This window comes from Dendrobates tinctorius, unplaced genomic scaffold (assembly GCF_039654945.1).
Source record: "Dendrobates tinctorius isolate UK_male_01 unplaced genomic scaffold, ASM3965494v1 ptg000215l, whole genome shotgun sequence".
NCBI classification, from domain to species: Eukaryota; Metazoa; Chordata; class Amphibia; order Anura; family Dendrobatidae; genus Dendrobates; species Dendrobates tinctorius.
The window spans coordinates 3,249,086-3,258,984 of NW_027361882.1; the positions used below are offsets into that span (position 1 = coordinate 3,249,086).

Genomic DNA, 9,899 nt, shown 5'->3' on the forward strand with positions numbered 1-9,899 from the left:
TGCCGGACCTGCCGCTTGTGTGAATTGGCCAAACCACCCGCTCAGCGAGCCGCAACACAGACTATTGTGACCTCAGCGCCCCTTGAGCTCCTGATGGTGGATTATCTGACCATTGGGCCCACATTTCAGGGATGCGAAAACTGTTTCGTTATGGTAGATCATTTCACCAAGTTCGCTGTGGTCACCCCCACTCGGGATCAGACCGCGGAGTCAGCTGCCTCCGCCATTTCTAGAAACTTTATATAAGTATACGGTTGCCCTCAACAAATACATTCTGATCAGGGAGCTTGTTTTTTGGGAAAAGTAATGGAAGAACTACATCACCTTTATGGAATTGACAAATCCCGGACCACACCGTATCACCCGCAAGGGAATGGGGCTTGTGAACGATTTAATCGGACATTGATTCAGATGTTGCGCACTCTGGAGAGTGATAAGAAGGCCCGTTGGCCCGAATATGTTTCTGAATTAATTTGTGTCTATAACAATAGGGTACATCGAGTGACTGGCTATACCCCCTATTCCCTGTTGTTCGGACGAGAAGGTAAAGGGGTCACGGAGGTGGAGTTAGACCCCGAAGAGCCTCAGCCCTGGACTGGAGTGTCGTCTTGGGTCCGAAATCATTGCCACCGGCTGCAAACTCTTCACCGAATTGTACACACCAAGCTCCAAGACTGGGAGCACCCAGTGAAGAATGCGACCCCACCTCCTCACCTCCAAAGTGGAGACCGGGTGCTTGTACTAGATCAATGCCCCCAGAACAAACTGGAGCCGCGTTGGGAAGAAAGTCCTTCTTGGGTCTTACGCCGTATCCATCCAGACGGACCGGTGTACGAAGTACGACCTGAGGAGGATGAAACACTGCCCTCTCGTATTGTGCATCGTAATATGTTATGCCCATGAACTTCCTCTGACTCAAAGCAACCGGAGCCTACCCCATCGACATCCGAACCGTCTTCCGTATGTTGGGACCCGGACGACGACGAAGATTGTCTCCCAGGACACAGAGGCCCTCCACTCATTAATGGATCATCTGACATAATTAGCCCTCCCGCACTAATCAGCCCACTGATAGCCACCACCCTAGACGACTCTACCCCAGTTGAACTTAGACGCTCTGAGCGGTCAACAGCCAGCAAACCCCCTGAACGATATGAGCAAGATCAATTCATATGGCAACAAACATTGAAACCCCTACAGACTGATCTCAAAAGACTAAGGCCCTCGCCCGAGGACTGGCGAGCTTACAGGGTGGGGGAGTGTGGGGAGGAGGACTCCCAGACAGTGACTGGGCAGGTACCCAGGGGACCGCCATCAGGGTTCCTGAGGGAACAATACTGGGAGGACAGTAAAGGGAGAGACTTGACTGAAGTTGTCAGGGAAACAGGGGGCGGGGCAAGGATAAAAGGAGCAGGGGGCGCGCTGAAGTGGCAGTTGGGAGAGAGTGTGACAGGAGGCAGGAAGTCGGACGACTTGGAGGGACACCGACAGGAGCCTGTGAGGAGGATACTGCGAACTCACCGACAAAGGAGACGTGAGAGACTTTTACCGGAGGCCGCTTCCCGCCCCCGTTCGCAGAAAGCCACGCCCGCCGCCCCCCGCCTTGGTGAGACAGATCCCTTACCTCAGGTCACGGCTGTGACGACACGTAAAGCGGCCACAGAGGCCTGGACACTGCCCCCCGGCTTTCTCCCACCGCGGCGACCCTGTCATCACCGGCCTCAGGGGACACCACCTCGTCCTAGACGACATTAGAGGCCCATTTCCCGGCTGTGGAGGGACTCCTATCAGAGAACAGCTACTGGTCAGTTGGGAACTGCGTCATTACCGCGCCCCACCGGCATCGTTTCTTCAGGGCCTGTTGCGCCCCACCGGCATCGTTTCTTCAGGGCCTGTTGCGCCCCACCGGCATCGTTTCTTCAGGGCCTGTTGCGCCCCACCGGCATCGTTTCTTCAGGGCCTGTTGCGCCCCACTGGCATCGTTTCTTCAAGGGCCTGTCGAGCCCAAATCTCCCCGGGATATCGAGGCGTTAAGACAGCTGCACCAACGATCTCTAAGCGGCCGCATCTGCAATCCCGAGTGACACAAGGATGGATAAGTGGACTATATCCATAATTACCATAGTTTGGCCACGTTTCGGCTTTCTACACCCGGACTAGCCGGGGTACTCCCAGTTTCCTTAAGATTGTTTATTTTATTGAGTCCCTGCGAGGAAAGACTTGTTTTTACCCACGTCTGCCTGTTCAGCATAGCCCTAGTGGCTCCAATTTATAAAAGTTGATTATACGAGTTATATCCCTGTCTCGTGTCTCGTCACTGCATCCTGAGAATCTGCTGGTCACTACAAGCGGGAAGGTGGACGCTCCTTCATCTCCCACAATGCATTGCTGCCGCCTTCTATGCAAATAACATGGAAATGCTCTGCAGCAGTATCCAGCGGTGGTCGGAGCCGCAGATTCAGTGCAATTATCTCCCGATATTTCTCACGCTGATTTCATATTTCCCTCAATAGTAAAACAATCAAATATTAATAATCTCCGTAACTTTACTTCTGACTTCAGGATGGACTATAAATAGGATCGAGCGATCCCAGATCTCCTGCCCAGAGGATCCTCAGTGGTCTGGGGTGCAGGCTTCAAACCTGTAGCTGTCTAGGGACAGAGTGGTTCAATTCCACCCTCTGGGCGATCACATTTTTGGGCAGAGTCTTTCCTTACCCTGGAAGCTCCGGAGCCATTTATAGGGGTCTTCTCGCTGAGAGCCTTTTTTGGGGCTGAGCGCTGTTCACACTGCCGCATGTCTGCAGCCAGGAGCAGTATAAGGCTATGTGCACACGTAACTTTTTGAGCTGCGGATTTTTCCTCACGGATTTGGAAAAATACGCAGCTCAAAAAGACCTGTGGATTAGCCTGCGGTTTAGCCCTGCGGTTTCACACCTCTACAATGGAGAAGGTGTGAAACCGCAGCGGATTCCGCACAAAGACTTGACATGCTGCGGATTTGAACCCACAGCAAATCTGTGCGGAAAAATCTGCAGCATGTGCACAGCGTTTTCCAGTTTACCATTGAAAACAATGGTACTGTACAACGCAGCTAAAGTTGCTGCAGAGCCTGAAACGCTGCGGATCTGCAGCAGGATCAGCATCGTGTGCACATGGCTTAAGAGGTGGACAGAGACACCAAGAGCCAGGCTCGGACTGGCCCACAGGGTAACAGGGGAATCCCCCGGTGGGCCCCTGTGCAGATCTTGACCCCCAACCCCACTCTATGGGCAGAACTTGTCATAATTCACATGATTCACTTTATACAGAAAAAAGCAGCATCTCGTCATTCATTAACCATATGACCCAGTTTATTATTATATAGAGATATCGGTACATTTGTGAACGAGGGGAGTGTAATATTTGTATGCAGGTGAAAAGTGGCCCCCAAAGTCAATGTTACTGGTGGGCCCTTAGCGCCTCCGTCCGACACTGCCAAGAGCTTTATCTGGAGCCCCCTGTAAGGAGGTTATGTTACTGGCTACCTCTAAAACAGTGCACCCCCCCCGGCATTACACCTGCAGGGCGGCGCTGTCCTTGGAAGAAGGCAGGCCTGCAAATAATTGAACATTTCGATATTTTCAATTTCAATCTTCATCAGGCAGATTCCCATATTGTGCGGATGGTTCAGTTCTTATACTTAGCGGCTCCATGTTCAGTAGAATTGTCTATTGACATAAAAAAAATCTTGAAACCTGTCTTTTCTCCGTTTTCTCCCTCCTCCATGCTTTCCACTGCAGCTTAGTTTGCTTAGAGGAAGGAGTCTGAACATCTTGAGATTATATTCTTTCACCCTGACAATCTCTAACTTTAATTTATACCTTGAATTTGTTTTTGGTGGTAAAAGATTGTCTGTACCCCTAAGACCCCTGTACAGCTGCATAAGTTGCACCACTGGTATCTGTGACCCATCTAGTCCTGATCTCAGCTAAGAAGGGTACGACTGCGTTCAGTCTGGACAATGCTCTGTGAGCTGAACACGCAGCTGCTGCACAGATTGTATCAGTCTGGAGACGATGAGCTCACAGAGCATTGATACAATTATATCTAATCTGGACAACGCTCTGTGAGCTAAACACAGCAGCTGCTGCACACATTGTATCAGTCTGGAGATGATGAGCTCGCAAAGCATTGATACAAGTGTATCTAGTCTGGACAATGCTCTGTGAGCTGAACACATCAGCTGCAGCACACATAGTATCAGTCTGGAGATGATGAGCTCACAGAGCATTGATACAAGTGTATCTAGTCTGGACAATGCTCTGTGAGCTGAACACATCAGCTGCAGCACACATTGTATCAGTCTGGAGATGATGAGCTCACAGAGCATTGATACAAGTGTATCTAGTCTGGACAATGCTCTGTGAGCTGAACACGTCAGCTGCTGCACAGATTGTATCAGTCTGGAGACGATGAGCTCACAGAGCATTGATACAAGTGTATCTAGTCTGGACAATGCTCTGTGAGCTGAACACATCAGCTGCAGCACACATTGTATCAGTCTGGAGATGATGAGCTCACAGAGCATTGATACAAGTGTATCTAGTCTGGACAATGCTCTGTGAGCTGAACACATCAGCTGCAGCACACATTGTATCAGTCTGGAGATGATGAGCTCACAGAGCATTGATACAAGTGTATCTAGTCTGGACAATGCTCTGTGAGCTGAACACATCAGCTGCAGCACACATTGTATCAGTCTGGAGATGAGCTCACAGAGCATTGATACAAGTGTATCTAGTCTGGACAATGCTCTGTGAGCTGAACACGTCAGCTGCGGCACACATTGTATCAGTCTGGAGATGATGAGCTTGCAGAGCATTGATACAAGTGTATCTAGTCTGGACAATGCTCTGTGAGCTGAACACATCAGCTGCTGCACACATTGTATCAGTCTGGAGATGATGAGCTCACAGAGCATTGATACAAGTGTATCTAGTCTGGACAATGCTCTGTGAGCTGAACACATCAGCTGCAGCACACATTGTATCAGTCTGGAGATGATGAGCTCACAGAGCATTGATACAAGTGTATCTAGTCTGGACAATGCTCTGTGAGCTGAACACGTCAGCTGCTGCACAGATTGTATCAGTCTGGAGACGATGAGATCACAGAGCATTGATACAAGTGTATCTAGTCTGGACAATGCTCTGTGAGCTAAACACAGCAGCTGCTGCACACATTGTATCAGTCTGGAGACGATGAGCTCACAGACCATTGATAAAAGTGTATCTAGTCTGGACAATGCTCTGTGAGCTGAACACATCAGCTGCGGCACACGTATCAGTCTGGAGACGATGAGCTCACAGAGCATTGATACAAGTGTATCTAGTCTGGACAATGCTCTGTGAGCTGAACACATCAGCTGCAGCACACATTGTATCAATCTGGAGATGATGAGCTCACAGAGCATTGATACAAGTGTATCTAGTCTCGACAATGCTCTGTGAGCTGAACACGTCAGCTGCTGCACACATTGTATCAGTCTGGAGATGATGAGCTCACAGAGCATTGATACAAGTGTATCTAGTCTGGAAAATGCTCTGTGAGCTGAACACATCAGCTGCTGCACACATTGTATCAGTCTGGAGATGATGAGCTCACAGAGCATTGATACAAGTGTATCTAGTCTGGACAATTCTCTGTGAGCTGAACACATCAGCTGCGGCACACATTGTATCAGTCTGGAGATGATGAGCTCACAGAGCATTGATACAAGTGTATCTAGTCTGGACAATGCTCTGTGAGCTGAACACGTCAGCTGCTGCACACTTTGTATCAGTCTGGAGATGATGAGCTCACAGAGCATTGATACAAGTGTATCTAGTCTGGACAATGCTCTGTGAGCTGAATACATCAGCTGCTGCACACATTGTATCAGTCTGGAGATGATGAGCTCACAGAGCATTGATACAAGTGTATCTAGTCTGGACAATGCTCTGTGAGCTGAACACATCAGCTGCAGCACACATTGTATCAGTCTGGAGATGATGAGCTTGCAGAGCATTGATACAAGTGTATCTAGTCTGGACAATGCTCTGTGAGCTGAACACGTCAGCTGCTGCACACATTGTATCAGTCTGGAGATGATGAGCTCACAGAGCATTGATACAAGTGGATCTAGTCTGGGCAATGCTCTGTGAGCTGAACAATCAGCTGCTGCACACATTGTATCAGTCTGGAGATGAGCTCACAGAGCATTGATACAAGTGTATCTAGTCTGGACAATGCTCTGTGAGCTGAACACATCAGCTGCTGCACACATTGTATCAGTCTGGAGATGATGAGCTCACAGAGCATTGATACAAGTGTATCTAGTCTGGACAATGCTCTGAGCTGAACACATCAGCTGCTGCACGCATTGTATCAGTCTAGAGGAGGATGAGCTCACAGAGCATTGATACAAGTGTATCTAGTCTGGACAATGCTCTGTGAGCTGAACACATCAGCTGCTGCACACATTGTATCAGTCTAGAGGACGATGAGCTCACAGAGCATTGATACAAGTGTATCTACTCTGGACAATGCTCTGTGAGCTGAACACATCAGCTGCTGCACACATTGTATCAGTCTAGAGGACGATGAGCTCACAGAGCATTGATACAAGTGTATCTACTCTGGACAATGCTCTGTGAGCTGAACACATCAGCTGCTGCACACATTGTATCAGTCTGGAGATGATGAGCTCACAGAGCATTGATACAAGTGGATCTAGTCTGGACAATGCTCTGTGAGCTGAACACGTCAGCTGCTGCACACATTGTATCAGTCTGGAGATGATGAGCTCACAGAGCATTGATACAAGTAGATCTAGTCTGGGCAATGCTCTGTGAGCTGAACACATCAGCTGCTGCACACATTGTATCAGTCTGGAGATGAGCTCACAGAGCATTGATACAAGTGTATCTAGTCTGGACAATGCTCTGTGAGCTGAACACGTCAGCTGCTGCACACATTGTATCAGTCTGGAGATGATGAGCTCACAGAGCATTGATACAAGTGTATCTAGTCTTGACAATGCTCTGTGAGCTGAACACATCAGCTGCTGCACACATTGTATCAGTCTGGAGATGAGCTCACAGAGCATTGATACAAGTGTATCTAGTCTGGACAATGCTCTGTGAGCTGAACACATCAGCTGCTGCACACAATGTATCAGTCTGGAGATGATGAGCTCACAGAGCATTGATACAAGTGTATCTAGTCTGGACAATGCTCTGTGAGCTGAACACATCAGCTGCGGCACACATTGTATCAGTCTGGAGATGATGAGCTTGCAGAGCATTGATACAAGTGTATCTAGTCTGGACAATGCTCTGTGAGCTGAACACGTCAGCTGCTGCACATATTGTATCAGTCTGGAGATGATGAGCTCACAGAGCATTGATACAAGTGGATCTAGTCTGGGCAATGCTCTGTGAGCTGAACAATCAGCTGCTGCACACATTGTATCAGTCTGGAGATGAGCTCACAGAGCATTGATACAAGTGTATCTAGTCTGGACAATGCTCTGTGAACTGAACACATCAGCTGCTGCACACATTGTATCAGTCTGGAGATGATGAACTCACAGAGCATTGATACAAGTGTATCTAGTCTGGACAATGCTCTGTGAGCTGAACACGTCAGCTGCTGCACATATTGTATCAGTCTGGAGATGATGAGCTCACAGAGCATTGATACAAGTGGATCTAGTCTGGGCAATGCTCTGTGAGCTGAACAATCAGCTGCTGCACACATTGTATCAGTCTGGAGATGAGCTCACAGAGCATTGATACAAGTGTATCTAGTCTGGACAATGCTCTGAGCTGAACACATCAGCTGCTGCACGCATTGTATCAGTCTAGAGGAGGATGAGCTCACAGAGCATTGATACAAGTGTATCTAGTCTGGACAATGCTCTGTGAGCTGAACACATCAGCTGCTGCACACATTGTATCAGTCTAGAGGACGATGAGCTCACAGAGCATTGATACAAGTGTATCTACTCTGGACAATGCTCTGTGAGCTGAACACATCAGCTGCTGCACACATTGTATCAGTCTGGAGATGATGAACTCACAGAGCATTGATACAAGTGTATCTAGTCTTGACAATGCTCTGTGAGCTGAACACGTCAGCTGCTGCACACTTTGTATCAGTCTGGAGATGATGAACTCACAGAGCATTGATACAAGTGTATCTAGTCTTGACAATGCTCTGTGAGCTGAACACATCAGCTGCTGCACACATTGTATCAGTCTGGAGATGAGCTCACAGAGCATTGATACAAGTGTATCTAGTCTTGACAATGCTCTGTGAGCTGAACACGTCAGCTGCTGCACACATTGTATCAGTCTGGAGATGAGCTCACAGAGCATTGATACAAGTGTATCTAGTCTTGACAATGCTCTGTGAGCTGAACACGTCAGCTGCTGCACATTTTGTATCAGTCTGGACATGATGAGCTCACAGAGCATTGATACAAGTGTATCTAGTCTGGAAAATGCTCTGTGAGCTGAACACGTCAGCTGCTGCACACATTGTATCATTCTGGAGATGATGAGCTCACAGAGCATGGATACAATTATATCTAATCTGGACAATGCTCTGTGAGCTGAACACATCAGCTGCAGCACACATTGTATCAGTCTAGAGGAAGATGAGCTCACAGAGCATTGATACAGTTGTATCCACTTACTAGCTGGCAGTAGATTGTCCATGTATAGGATAATTGCCACAGAATGGAATCAGGACTGTTCCTATTCACTGACAGCAAACAGCTGAATCTCTCCACCATTCTGGAAGCCGGTGGAACTCTTTTCGGACCTCGCTGCCTTGTTTGGGGGGTGGTCAGGCGGTGGCCCCCATCTTACTGCCTGAATACTCTGGCGGGTGGAGGTGATCCGGTAACTGATCGCTGAGCTGCTCTGACTCATTCCATTTATCTCCATTCTACTAGACGCTGGATCTTGTAAGAAATTAGGAAAAGCTTCTCAGGCCGCCGACGCGAAGGAAATGAATATTTCACCATTATGCTAAAGTCAATAGCCGTCTGTATTTATTCATCGCCTGCAGGAGAAGTCGCTGCGCCGCAGCTAGAAGCGATGATCAGGGGTAACTGTCTGCATCAGGGGGATCCGCCGGAGGGGTGCGGATCTCATGTCACATTGTGCCCGTCTGCAGCGTCATCCCGGGACAGACAAGCTGTATGGGGTAAGGTCCCCAGCAGCACAGAGTATTTCAGGAGAGGAATGTGTGGAGGTCGCAGACTGAGAAAGGAGCAGCATTCCCTGCAGCACAGAGGATTACAGGAGGGGGAGGCGCTACACCGGTGGGAGATCAAAGCCTGATAGTTCCATGGTAGAAGGAGCTAGGTTTCCAGTAAGAGGGGAGGGTGCGACACTGGTGCAGGAAATCGCACCGCGTCAAGGTGACCCTATTCGGGACTTGTATAAAACCTGACCATGTGTCAAATATCGTGAATGTGAATAAAGGCCGAGCAGGACTGTGACCTGACTAATGGACACCCATGAGTGGGGAGCTATACAAGAGAAAAGGCAGGATGCCCCCAAGATGGCACCGAGTGACCCGTGTGAACACACACCTACACCATGCAGGCGCCCGCCTCCAGCTTATATTCTCTTCACAAGTTCTTATATCCATCTGAAAAAAAAGTGATTTCCTCTGGATCCATTTTGTTTTTTTTAACAATGAAGTCTACAGATAACAGATCCCTGAAATAACATCGCCTTTCTCCCAGGATCCGTTATTCGCTCCAGGACATGAGACCGTCCCATCGTCGTCATCCACCTGTATCTGATCCAGTAAGAAAACAGCGGATCTTTTTCACATGGAAGATAACGGACGGCTGGGTA

The 9,899-nt window shown here is 48.6% G+C and overlaps 1 non-coding gene across 1 annotated transcript; it reads left to right on the top strand.

Annotated features, from left to right (window-relative positions):
• The first annotated feature begins 2,601 nt into the window (after positions 1-2,601).
• TRNASTOP-UCA (transfer RNA opal suppressor (anticodon UCA)) lies at positions 2,602-2,688 on the top strand. Its single transcript has one exon. It is a non-coding gene; the product is annotated as a tRNA-Sec (tRNA).
• Positions 2,689-9,899: the final 7,211 nt, after the last annotated feature.